The sequence below is a fragment of the Pinus tabuliformis genome, chromosome 6 (genome assembly GCF_031772625.1).
Source record: "Pinus tabuliformis cultivar Carrire ecotype Pingquan chromosome 6, CPIR1, whole genome shotgun sequence".
Classification (NCBI taxonomy): Eukaryota; Viridiplantae; Streptophyta; class Pinopsida; order Pinales; family Pinaceae; genus Pinus; species Pinus tabuliformis.
Window position 1 is genome coordinate 1,754,851,246 of NC_142292.1, and position 13,914 is coordinate 1,754,865,159.

A 13,914-nucleotide genomic window follows, 5' to 3' on the forward strand; every position below is an offset into this window, starting at 1 on the left:
TAAACATGGAAATAACACTAAACACTATGCGTTCTATTCAAATTCAAAAACTGCTAAGGAAATGAAATTAACAGTATACCAATCCACGCAAGGCCCATCCACGTTTCAATGGTACACTGAAGTAAACTCAAGCAACGAGAGTATTAACGCATAAACACTGCTGGAGTAAAACCGTGACTATATTTAAGTGCTGAAGATTGAAATCACATACAAGAGTTCTGTTCTCAAACGATGCACAGAGATAATAATCGTAACTGTTTTTGAAAACAAAATAATACGCAGTCTTTATCTGCCTGTCCCTATCTGAATCGAATGTACATTCATTAAGCAGATGTTTCTGCTGTTACAATGGAATGATTTTTGGTCATTTCTAATCTAAACCGATTTAAAAAAAAAAACAAAATGAAATCGGTTTGGGAAACCATTGCTTTTATTGCCTTTGTAACCAAAAGGCTGGGGTTTGACTAGTGTGGACCGCATAACCAGGAGCTTTTAATTTGCTGTAGAATCGATTTTTCACCATGCATGTACATTCCAAGTCTCGTTCCTATCCATTGCTTTGGCTTGCCTGTCATGCCACGTGTCAGATGATAAACCATTTACAGGATGTTGTGACTTCCTGTAATATTTTTATTGAAAATTCCTAATTTTTAACATAAAAATTCATAAATTAACTTTAATGCAAACTAACAACTATAATGTTATTAATTAATCAATTTCGAGGGATATAAGGGGTCTATGGAGGAAAAAGGTAGACAAATGATGGTGTTTCTAGAAGAAAAAGATGGTAATGGAATGGTACCAACAGTGTACATACTCTAATATCTTCTGCATTCAAATCTGTAACTGAAAACGCATATTCTTAACTATTACACCTAGAAAAACTAAAATCAAAATAATTTTGAGTTTAAATATTATATATTATAAATTATAAAAACTTAGACATATATATTTTTATGAATTATATATTAAAATAATTATATAAATGAAATCCCTTATCCCAAAATAACAAAGTTTCTAACACCAATTTAACACATCCCTCACATTGTAATGGTTATATGGATGATATCCCTTGTCCCAAATTTAAGGGGTCTCACATGGATTTAGCATATCTCTCACTTGTATAATAATAAATATGCCTTTCCTTTATTAAAATCACAATTCATATTTCCTTTTAAAAAGCTGACACTTTTTACATGTAAAAAAAAGAGTTGTTTTTAGTGCGAACTTTTGGACTTTCTGGTGCCGGACTCTGCTGGAAAACATTGAGGTGAAATCTTCATTTGTGTTATTTAAACTAGTTTTTTGATTGTATATAAAGATTTAGCACCCTGGAAAACCCCTAGGGCACTTCAATTGCACGGGATTACCCATCAAGCTTGTGATTTCAATAAATTCCTGCCGGATTTTAGAGTAATTTGACCGGAAAAACCCACCTTAAAAACTTCCAAAAAGTCGCATTAAAGACAACTCCAAAAAAATTACAAAAATTACAAAAACATTAATATGTGCAAAATTGGGAATTAATTATTATTATTATTATTAGGTTTTAGCCTATTATATTATATATGGGCTGCATTGAAAAGGAGCACTTGGCCGTGGAGACCTGACAAAATGTCTGAACGAAGCACTCCAACATGGAATGTAATGATTACAGGGCACCCTCAGAACTGGGATATGAAGGAAGCTCTGAATCTCTTTTATGAAATGCCAGAGCGAATTTTGTTGAGAAAGACAAGGATTAACAACAAGGAAACAGGGTGAAACGACTTTATTTGTCTCCCACAAAATCAGTAATCTGTTCACTTTGAACTAATTTCACATTAATGAGAGCCCCTTGATCAGAATTTGGAAATCCAAATATTCTAGCTTTGAAGTACCTTCGTGGATCAACACGACTTTGAGTAAATAGACTTATCTGTATAATTAAAGAGTAATTACTATCATTAATCGGTATTGCTCTGTTAATTATTTGTTAGAGAGGTGGTAGGAACTTGATAAATGCTATTAAGGTGAAGGAAAGTCAAGTTAACAAGGTAGAAACATTTCTAGCAGTAAAATGAGTGGGACAAATACAAGAGGCAAAAGCAAGAAACAACGGTTGAGTAATATTGAGGATGCCTGCTCAGAGACATTAAGGAAAATCAATGCAACAGGTTAGATAACTAAGGATGATATTTTTCAGTTATACAACATTGGAAAACCTATTTGCCATGGTTGTCGAGTCAATTCTAAAGACTCACCTAATTGCTTTTGTGGATTGATTCCTCCTCCTAATGGAGTCAGAAAGCAGGGCCTGTGGCAAAAGTGGCAGACACCATAGTAGCACTTGGTCCAGATCCAAATGATTCATTACGTTCCAGCTTGGATTTTCCTTCAGGTCTCACAAACTTGGGTGCAACATGTTATGCAAACAACATACTTCAATGCCTTTACATGAATACATCATTTAGGACATGTTTTTTTTTCTTCTGCCGAGCCAAAACTTTTGCAACAACAGCCTGTGTTATACCAACTTTCACGGTTGTTTGCGCAATTGCACTCAGGCAAAAGGGTTGCTGTAGATTCAGATGCCTTTACAAGGACATTGGAGCTAGATAATGGCGTGCAACAAGATAGCCACGAGTTCCTCACATTACTTCTTTCCTTATTGGAGCGATTTCTTGGTCGCTCCAAAAATCCTCAAGCAAGGATTGTGGTTCAGGATTTGTTTCGTGGAAGCCTGTCACATGTTACTAGGTGCTCAATGTGTGGGCAAGAATCTGAGGCTTCTGGTAAAGTTGAAGACTTCTATGAATTGGAATTGAATGTTAAAGGTTTAAATAATTTGCAAGAGAGTTTGGATGATTACTTGAGTATTGAGTATCTGCAAGGTGAAAATCAATACTTCTGTGAATCTTGTAAAGCTCATGTAGATGCAACCCGTTGTATTAAGTTGTTCACCCTTCCTCCGGTTCTCAATTTTCAGCTTAAACGGTGTGTTTTCCTTGCCATCGAAGAAGAAGGTCACTTCAAAATTCAGTTTTCCAAGAAGTTTGGATATGGGATCAAGATTGAGTGAGAATCAAGAGGTTGTGCCTCTCATATATGATTTGTCAGCTATATTGATACACAAGGGGGCCATGGTAAACAGTGGTCATTATGTTGCACATATTAAAGAAGAACACAGTGGAATGTGGTGGGAGTTTGATGATGAGCAAGTGTTAAAGTTAGGATCTCATCCATTTGGGGAAGGATCGTCTACACGAGGTAAAGGTGGCAATTATTTGCAGGAACCTGATACCAGCTCATCGGATTTGAATGTCAACACAGATCCCTCTGTTTTAGGTCAACAGATAATATCAGATGACAATGATACTGATAATCTGAACATATTTTCTTCTGCGGATGCATAAATGTTGATGTATAGTCGTAGAAGGTCAGACGAGTGTGTGAAGAGATCCAAACTATTGGTTTCAGAGGCTGAACCAATGGATATTGATGGAAATGAAAATTTAAATACTAATGGCCCTTCGCTTCCAAAACATCTTTGTGAGGAATTAGAGGAATTAAACAGACAGTATGATAGTATATGTGAAGAATATAGATTAAAAAAAGAGAAGATATTGCAGAATATAGTGGATCGGAAAAATGAAGTAAGATCTGTTCTTTCTGAGGCACCTGTACATTTCCTTGATGAACCATATTATTGGATCTCAACTGATGATTATGAGAAGATAAGAAATAGTGTAGATAAGGATGTCTTAGGAAGCTTCAACTCTGGCAAAGAGGAGGTTGATGTAACACGCAGGGTGGGTGTTGGAAACAAGAGAGTAGAACCGTATGATATAGATTTTGAGTTGTTCAGGAGAGCAGTTATAGGAGGGGTTCTGTCACCATTTTCAATATCAGGTTCTGGAACTGAAACACACCTTCTGGCAAGAGAAAGTGGCTGGGGTAAACTATGATGCAAATTTGTGAGTGGTAGTGTGAAAGAGTTCATTAGAGCTTCGAAAGCAACTAGCAACATAGCTGTTTCGGCCTAGCAGAAAGTGTATTAAACCATCAAAGAAAAAGTGTTGGACGACCACATACAAAGAGAGACTGTTTGTGTCATTTCATTGTGAAACGCTTATATGCTCAGCCGTCTGTTGCCCTTATCATATACAACCAACGAAAGCATGTTGATAAGTCTGGTTCTCCTTGCCACGGACCGCTTGATGACAAGGCCATTGGAACACGGTTCATGTATGCTCCCTACATCTCAGAGGAGCTTCGATTATGGATGACATCGATGCTATATGCGGGATTTTCTGTAGAGAGCATAATGCAAAAGCATATGAAAGCTATTTAGAGACATGGTGGTCCTAGTAATCGTGATGATCTCCTCTCTCACAATTATGTACGGAAATTAGAGAGGGATATTAGACGGTCGACATATGAACTGGACTCGGATGATGCAGTGAGTGTTAAAAATATGGGTTGAAAATCATCGAAACAAGGTATTCTATTACCAGGGTTCGTCTGATACTGATGATTTCATTTTTGGAATTCAAACAGAGTGGCAACTACAACAAATGATTCGCTTTGGAAATAATAATCTATTAGCGGTGGATTCAAGTTTTGGGGTTAAAAAATTTAAGCATGGATCCTTTCTGCAAGTTTTTCAAGCCTTGATGTTCACAAGTGGATGAGAACACTTCATGATAGAGTTTGTGTGAAGGATTCCTCGTGGAGGTTGAATGGCTTTATTGTTGATGACGCATTGACAGAAACTGCTAAAATTAGGGAATTTAGAGAATGCGAGTAGTTAGTGAACCCAGAAAGTGTGTATCTATTGTTTGAATTATCCAAAAGGAAAAATAACACGAAAAATTCTATTGGATACATAGATATGTTATACAAGCATCTACCCATGAGTTGGTTGTTAAATTTCTACTAGCAAAAATTTTTAGTATGTTGAAGCAAGTGCATAGGGCCTATAAAGTCCCGAAGAGTTGAAACTTGCTCTGATACCACGTGTGAGGATCCATCCTAGGGTCCTCTAACAAAAACTAAATTTCTCTAATTTTAAATACAATAAAACAGGAAATAACTTATTTCTAACTAAACATTTAATCGATGATAATTTACCATTAAAATTTATTTCCCACAATTAAATAGTAAGCATTTCATTTCAATCACTTACATGAGTAATCTATAAACAGAGGAATACTTGTTCCGATAGCCTGGTTGAGATTCCACTGAGCTCTTGATCTTGCTGGGATGCTCCTCTTGACTACCGATTGGATTTACCTCCCAACCAATTAGGAAGTATTTCCTAACCCAGAAAACCTCCACAAGTTCCTTAACCCTCCAAGCCCAAGTCCAACTAGATGTAGTGTGTCCAAGATAAACAATACTTTCATTTTCTCCCTTCTCTCTTCTCCACCTTCCTCTCAAAACAAATCCTCCAAAACCACAACCAAACCAAAACCAAAAGCAAGACCAAGGATCCCTTCTCCTCCCCTCATCCTTCCCCTTTTATGCCCCCTTCTCTTCTCCACCTCAACCACCTCTCATTAATGTCATAACTACCCCTTCATCCTTACATTTGACTTATCTTCTCCCAAACAAATTTGAGAGGACATTTTGAGGAAGAGATATGAATATATAATTTGGTAATTGATTGGAGAGGACCATGTCTTCTCCCAAGTAAATTTGAGAGGACATTTTGGGGATGAGATATGAATATATAATTTGGTAATTAATTGGAGAGGGCCAAGTCTTCTTCCAAGTAAATTTGAGAGAACATTTTGGGGATGCGATATGAATATTTAAATTGGAATAAATGAAAGGATACCATATCCTATCAAAATTTAAATTTGAGGAGGTAAGTTGGGAATTGAATAATAACAAAATTTATATGAGCAATAAATTTACAATTTTACCAATGTAGGTATGTACCAATATTTCTTGATAATTATAAGTCAATATTTTAAGGTAATTTAAACACTAGTAAAATTTGCATGATAATATTAAGTAGGGCATTACATGTTTGCATTGATGCATTGCCATTTGTATTAGCATGTTGTTGCTACCAAATGTATTGATAGAGTCTTGTTACATTATAATGAGGTCTATGGGGCTTATGAGCATTATTGTATTTCATAATTAGCCTTGTAATTAGTTTATAAAGCCCTGTAAGTTATAGTCAAGTATTATTCGTCAAGAGTCAATCCATTCGTTCATGGAGAAGAGCTTGAAAGCTTTGATTGCAGATTGATATTGATGGTGATGCTCAAGGAGAGCATGTCTAGTTCATGATTTCGTCATTGATCTTGGCATAAGATGGAAATGGTTCATGGAGAAGAGCTTGAAAGCTTTGATTGCAGATTGATATTGATTGTTATGCTCAAGGAGAGCACGTCTAGTTCATGATTGCTACATTGATCTTGGCATAAGATGGAGTTGATGCACGAGTTTGTTGATACTAGTATATATTTATCATATTGATGATTAACTATGCCACTGTTGGTCGATGATGATGCTCAAGGGGAGCATGTCTACCATGTGATTGTTGATCAGGCAGATGTTATGTTGTTGCTTGAGGAGAGATGGTTGATGGATATGATTGCTGCTATTTAGGTTTCTTTGATAGTGATGTTGATGGAGATGGAGTTGGTTAAGTCTGTTGTTGCTGAGTTGAGTGTTGCTGCTATTGCTATTTGATTTTTATTGTTGCGGATGGTTATGTTGTTGTTTAGTAGGATGTTTTGTTGTTGTCCATACTATTTTGATGGTTATGTTATGGCATGCTACTATTGTTTCTCCAGGATAACGTGATTTCTTGTTGCTGATTGACCCAACTAATGTCTAGGAGGAGTTTTTGTTAGTTCCATCATTTGTTGAGGTGAGCCCTTTGCCATTGATGTCAAAGGGAGAGTGCTTGTGGAGATGAGTTTCAGAGGCCAATATCAGTTGGATGGCCCAACTAGGGTTACCATCAATGCCAAAAGGGGAGATTGTTGGCATTGATGTCAACCTGCACATGTATAGCAAATGATTGTGTTGTAGGTGGTTTGAGCTTTGATCTATGGTTTGTGGCTTGTTACAGACGTATTTGGCGATTTTTTCCACTGGTTGTAGATGTTTTATTGTTGCAAGTGATTTGGCTTGGTTTATGTCAGATGTTTTGGAGCTGAGTTGTTTTCAGTTCTGTTTGAGAATTTTCTTTGGTTTCCTTGCGCATCTTGCATATTTCATGAGTAGAGTATTACCATGGTACATGTATTCTTGGTATTAGCATTACCATGGTATTGGTATGTGTGTGGAGTTAGTTGGCATGTGATATTACCATGGTACGAGGGTTCGTGATATTGGCATAACCATGGTATTTACCCATGGTATTGACTTGGAGATTACCATGGTACAGGTGTCTATGGTATTGGCATAACCATGGTATTTACATGTGGTATTGACTTGGAGATTACCATGGTACAGGTGTCCGTGGTATTGAGATAACCATGGTATTTTCCTGTGGTATTCGCATGGAGAATTATTGAGGATATTTTGGCTTATATTTGTGTGAGAAGATGGTGTTGTGGATTGATTGTTGGCATGAGAGTGAGTGTGCTACAATGATCTATCTAGCATATTTCATATATGTAGTTGTGTGGAGTTGTATGCTTTATTAGATATTATTTTCATATCAGAGTTGCTGCTGGGTTGCTCATGTTGAGCAGGTTTGAGAGCCCAGTTTGAAAATGTATGAAATGTGGTTCACATGGAAGTGTTGAGGCTCATAGTAAATAGTGTGCAGAAAAGGTGGAGGCCTTCTAGTAGACATATCAGTACGGGAAGCAGTTTCTCCAGAGTCCAGTAGAATTGGGCGAGGGTCGTTGGTTGTGGTGGCTTCCAGCGAATGGTGGTTTGTAGAGTCGCGAGAGAAAAGTCTTTCCAAATAATGTTGATAGCAGATTGTCTTAGTGGTCTAGTCTTCCAACTACTTGGTGGTTTTTTGCCCTGGAGAGGGTTTTCCACCAAAAACATGTGTCCTCTTATGTGCATGGTTTATTGTTGATTCTTCATGGTGTTTTTACTTTGTTGTTGTAATGATTCTACATGCTATTAATTCTATTTTGATGTTGGCTCACTAATCATTTGGTGTTTTAGTAAAAAAATTTAAAAGTTACAGAATCACAATTACTAGTGATTCACCCCCCCCAGTAGTAAGCTCATTTCTAAAACTACCTTCTGGACCAAATGGGGAACATTCACCTTCAAGAGGATGCCAAATGGGCTTATCAATGTCAGTGAAACCTTCCAAAGAGAGATGGACATTGCTTTCCATGGCCTTATAGGTCAGAGTGTCATTGTTTATTTGGATGACGTTAATGTGTTCTCCAAGAGAATATTAGATCACGTACATCATCTGAAACAAATATTCGAGTGGTGTCGGAAGTATGGGATTTCCCTTAATCCCAAGAAGAGCATCTTTGATGTGTCCGAAGGGATCCTATTAGGGCACATCATTGCGAAGAGTGGAATTAAGATTGATCCTGAGAGGGTCAAAGCCATCACGCAGATCTCGTTCCCAGTGAATAAGAAATCCATGCAGTCTTTCTTAGGGAAAATTAATTTCTTGAGAAAATTCATCTTTGATTATGCTCAGATAGTCAAGCCCATACAAGAGATGATTAAGAAAGATGCAATATACAAATGGGATAAATAAGAGAAGAACATGTTTGCTTAGATCAAGCAGACTATTCCCAATGCACCCGCATTATTTAGTCCAGATTATGGCAAAGATTTCCTGCTCTATACATTTTTTTCAGGTTCAACGATTGTGGCCATGTTGACTAAGAAAGATATTGAAGGAAATGAGCAGCCTATCTCCTTTATGAGCGCTAGTCTACAAGGGCCAAAATTAAATTATCCTGCCATTGACAAACAAGTATACGCTATATACAAGGAAATTAAGTATTTCAAGCCTAATCTATTAAAAGTTCACACAATCATATGTGTACTTCATCCAACAGTAAGAACATTGTTCGAGCAACAAGAGTTGGGTAAGAAGAGGGCTAACTAGAGGACCTGTCTACAAGAATATGATATGGATTTCAAGCCAATTCATACCATAAAGGGTCACAACCTATGTACACTAGCAACCAAAGCAAGAGATGCTCCCGAGTAAGATCTTTCAAGATGGGAGATAGAAATGTACAACATTGAGCATGTTCCTCAGTCCATGTCTACAACACAATGGTATGCAAATTTATGGCAATTTCTAGAGTATGGCACCTTGTCCACGCACTTATCGAATAAACAGAAGAGGGAAATCTGTTTAAAGGCTCTATCTTATCAATTAGTTCACGTAGTGCTTTTCCGGAAAAACCACAATGGTGTCATGCTGAAGTGCCTTGAGCTGCAGGATACAAAGAAGGTCCTTAAAGATTTACACAATAGACTGACATGTGGCCACTATGTGGGTGACATTACAACACATAAAGTTATGAGGGCTCGCTATTATTGGGCCACTCTATTTAAGTATGCTCATGCATATGTATGCAAGTGCCAAGCTTGTCAAATAAGCGTCAGTCGTGATCAGAGGTCATCCGCCCCACTGCTATTAGTAGCAATTGAGGAATCATTCCAACAGTGGGGCTTAGATGTTATTCGAGAGATTTTTCCCAATTTGTCAAAGACACATCGATATATTCTCACAACAACAAATCATTTCACTCGGTGGTCAGAAGCAGTTCCTCTCGGACAAGTAAATGACCAGGAAGTCATTCACTTCTTGCAACAAAATATTATAACTAGTTTTGGTGTTCCTATGTCACTTGTCTTTGACAATGAAACTTACTTTTCATCATTAAAACTTTATGAATTCGCATTATAGAATTGGATTGTATTGAAACATGCATCAAATTATTATTTGGAAGGAAATTTGTTGAATCAACAAATAAGAAACTTATCCGCATAATCAAGAAAACCATCTTCTCAGAATAAAGAACTGGCATAAAACTTTGAAGTTATCTTGCCTCCACATGTATCTTCCAGCCTTGCAACTCTCCCAAGAGTCACAAGGTAGACCTTTCATTTTGGTTCAAAGAAGGATAAACACTTTACTTAAACTCGCGAAAGAAAGGCTCAAGGCTAAAGACAATTTTCCATGCATCAGAACCGTGTAAAACACTATTTTTATAAGAAGTTTGTAGGGGCAAAGAGCTTTGATGTGGGTGACCTAGTATTGAAGCGGGATAAACCTCATGAAGAAAAGGGCAAACACACAAAGTTCCAACCTTTGTGGATTGGACCATTCACTATGGAAGAAAATCTTGGTCATAATATTTTCAAAGTGAAATCCTTAGATGGGAGGATTGACCCCCTCCCTGTAAGTGACCAATATTTAAAACAATGTTTTAAAACTTCGACTTAGACTTTGAACTAGTCAACTCTAACTTCGACTCGGCCTAGTTGATTTCAATGACTCGGTCCTTGTAAAAAATACATTAAATATTTTTTATTATTATAAAAAACATAATTTTAAAGATATTCATTCATGTTTCCAAACACAAAGCATTATAATATAGAGAGAAGGCAACATATGATCAAAGTCAGCTCATGAATATATCCATTATATCAAAATGGCACCTAGTGCACTTTCCAATACATGTAATATATAGAGATCAGAACAAAAACACATAACCAAGTAGGCTCTAAATGGCCTCTACAACAAAACATCACTAGTAACTAGTCACTACTGGCTACTGCTAGAGAAGCCAACATCATCTGGCTCAGACTATGAATCAGAGTCGTATGGGGAAACCAATGGATCCTCCTCCTCATCATGGTCTCCAAGTACAACTATATAAGTAGTAGCACTAGCAAGCGCAATTGCTGCACGCTAAGATATACGAGCTACGTGCTTGTGTCATGGCTAAGTAGAGGAAGTGCCTGCAACTGGAGGATTTGGGGCTGGGCCTCGTACCAGTGGATTTGCATTTAACTGAACATTATGTTCAACTAATGCGTCCATCTATAAAGCCAAATCAAGACCAATATTCTCATCAAAATCAAACTCTATTGGATGACTCTCCACTACCCAATCTGATGTTGGATCAATATCTTCCAACACAATGTGATCTGTATTAGGTATTTTATTCAACAATTGGTTGCGTCTTAGCCGTAAATTGTATTGGACATAGACTAGATCATTTAACCATTTTTATTCCAAACAATTTCTCTTCTTCATGTGAATCCTCTCAAAGACAAACCAATTGCTCTCACACCCAAAAGCACTGCAAGTTTGACTCAAAATACGGATTGCAAACTTTTGTGATTGAGGATAGTGGCTACCAAATGCCTCCCACCATTGTGTTGCAAAAAACATAGTTGTGTAATGGGTTAGCTCAAAAAATTATACCCAACTTTCAAATTATAAACAATTTAACAAAATAAGGATTTGAAAATTGAAATTGTTTGTTTACCTGGCTCATCTGCTTCACTTGTAATCCTTGCTAGGTTCTTGCCAAAGGTACCTGTGGCTCTGCTAAAACAAGTGATTTGTAGGTGTATCTCCAACTAGTCACTCTCCTTAGGGAGCATGGGCTCAAGGCACTCAATCAATCCATGTCTAACCTCCCCGGGCAAAGCTTCTGCCTCCAAAGCTTTATAATGATACCTTGGGTTAAGAGAAAACCCAGCTGCATGTATAGGGCGATGGAGTTGATTGTTCCATCTTTGATCAATGATTTCCCAAATGGGACCATACTTAGCCACTCTATCCTTGTATGATTCCTTTATTTGCTCCTTTTCTTGATCCATAGCCTCATAAATGAAGCCCATAACCAATCTTTTCCCATCCACCAACTGCAACACCTTAACTAGTGGTTGAACAACCTTCACAATCTTTGCTACCTTTTTCCAAAATATTTCTTCATTTACTCTTTCTCGCATCTTTGCCATCCTGTTTGCGAGTCCATTGACATTCAGTCTATTCATCATTGGAAAACACCCTTTGCAAGTTTCTATGTTGGCAAAGCATAGATTGCAATGTCAAAAAATGAGTTGCAAATCTAGTGATGGCAGGCCTAGCAATGTCCTTGCCCCCTATGTGTTTCCTCATTAGGTTCAAAATCCACGAGTGATTGTAGATATATTTTGTTATGTTTTTGGCATGCTCTACATTGTTCTTGATCCAATGTATTTTACCAATATCCTCAAGCATGAGGTCTATGCAATGTGCAACACATGGGGTCCAAAATATGGTTTTGTGTTTTTCCTCTAACATTTTACCAACAAGAACATAGTTAGAGGCATTATTTGTGATGACTTGAACAACATTAGCCACCCCCACCTATTCAACAACCAAATCCAAAAGCTGAAACAACAATTGTGCATATTTCACTCTATCAAATGCATCAACTAATTTTAGGAACATGGTTCCCAATGGGCAAAAGATAACAAAGTTTATGATGGTACAGTTGATTTGACCAATCCATCCATTTGACATGATGGTACATCTTGTTTTTTCCCATGAGCATTTGAAATCTTTCAAATATTCATTAATGGACAAAACCTGTTTTTTCAAAAGAGATCCCCTTAACTCATGCATAGTAGGGCCGTTGAAGCCCTTTCTAGCAGCAAATATGGCATCAAACATAGGTTCATAATATAGTGAATGAGAAGCATTGAAGGGGATATCAGAATCATACCACCATCTAGCTATGTAATCATAAGCAATTTCTGTCAATTCTTTCTTCCAGTGGTCATCTAAAGTGGGTTGCATTTGACCTCTATTAGCTTGAGGACCTTGTGCACTATTAGAGGGAGAGGAGGGTGTGAAATAAATTTTGATATCACCCTTCTTTTTACTTTTCTTGAATAGAGTCCAAAGAGGGAGGAACATAGCGAAAGGGGTTGGATGCATCAATGCAAGGGATATATGAAGAGTCCTCATAATCAAAATTGGGGTTGGAAACCATCATGTGTTTTATACTCCTCTTCCTCCCAGTTTCAGCCTCTATTTCTTTTTTCCTATCTTTTCCTTCTTCAAACTTCACAATTTTTTCTAGCAACTCCTTCCTAATATCCCCAATTTGTTTTGCTAGTGTTGCACATGGAGAAATTTGGCCTCTAATACCAGCTAAGTGTTGTTTCAGCCTATGAATGCCCCCTCCAGCTCCCTTAATTTTTCCATGACAAAATTTGCAATGCATTTGATTATCAATCATCTCAACATATGCCCAAGCAACATTTTTCATTCTAGGAGCCATTTTATGATATTTGGACTTGGAAATGAAAGGTAAAAAAATTTGAAAATGAAAAGAAAAAAAATAAAAATAAAAAACAACTCTTCAATGTTCATTTCTTTTGCAAAAGTTATTCTTTTCAATTTCTAGATTCGAAAAAAAAAAACAAGCAAAGACAGATTTGAGAAGTGAAAAAAAAAATACCTCTAGGCTCTAGCCTCCTCAATGCTATTCCAACAAACCAACTCCTCAATGTTGCTCCAATCACTGCCCAAGAAGCTCCTCACTGCTGCTCCAATGATTGCCCAAGAGACTCCTCACTGCTGCTCCAAAAAACAACTTCACAAGTCTTCACAAACACCTCACAAATGCTCACAAAAATGCAATGAGATAGTTGTGAGGAAATGTGAGGGGGTTAGGTAGATTTTATAGGCCTGGGAGAGGTTATATGGACTTGCAAAAAACCTTAAAAAAAAAAAAAAAAAAAAAAAAAAAAAAAAAAAAAACCTAATTTGGAGTCTGCTTTCCCTCCCTTTTCCGTCACAGGTTGGGTGTTGGGTCTCCTTTTTTATGCCTATAATACCTTATATTGTCCTATATTTTTGACCAACTTTACCTCAAACATATTTATCACTTGCCTATCTTCTTCAAGAACATAACTTTTAGCACCCTTATGTATCTATGAGGTAATTTATAT

General features: G+C 37.1%; 1 pseudogene; it reads left to right on the plus strand.

Moving 5' to 3' along the window:
* The first annotated feature begins 1,933 nt into the window (after window positions 1–1,933).
* LOC149265946 (ubiquitin carboxyl-terminal hydrolase 26 pseudogene) lies at window positions 1,934–3,947 on the plus strand (annotated as a pseudogene).
* Window positions 3,948–13,914: the final 9,967 nt, after the last annotated feature.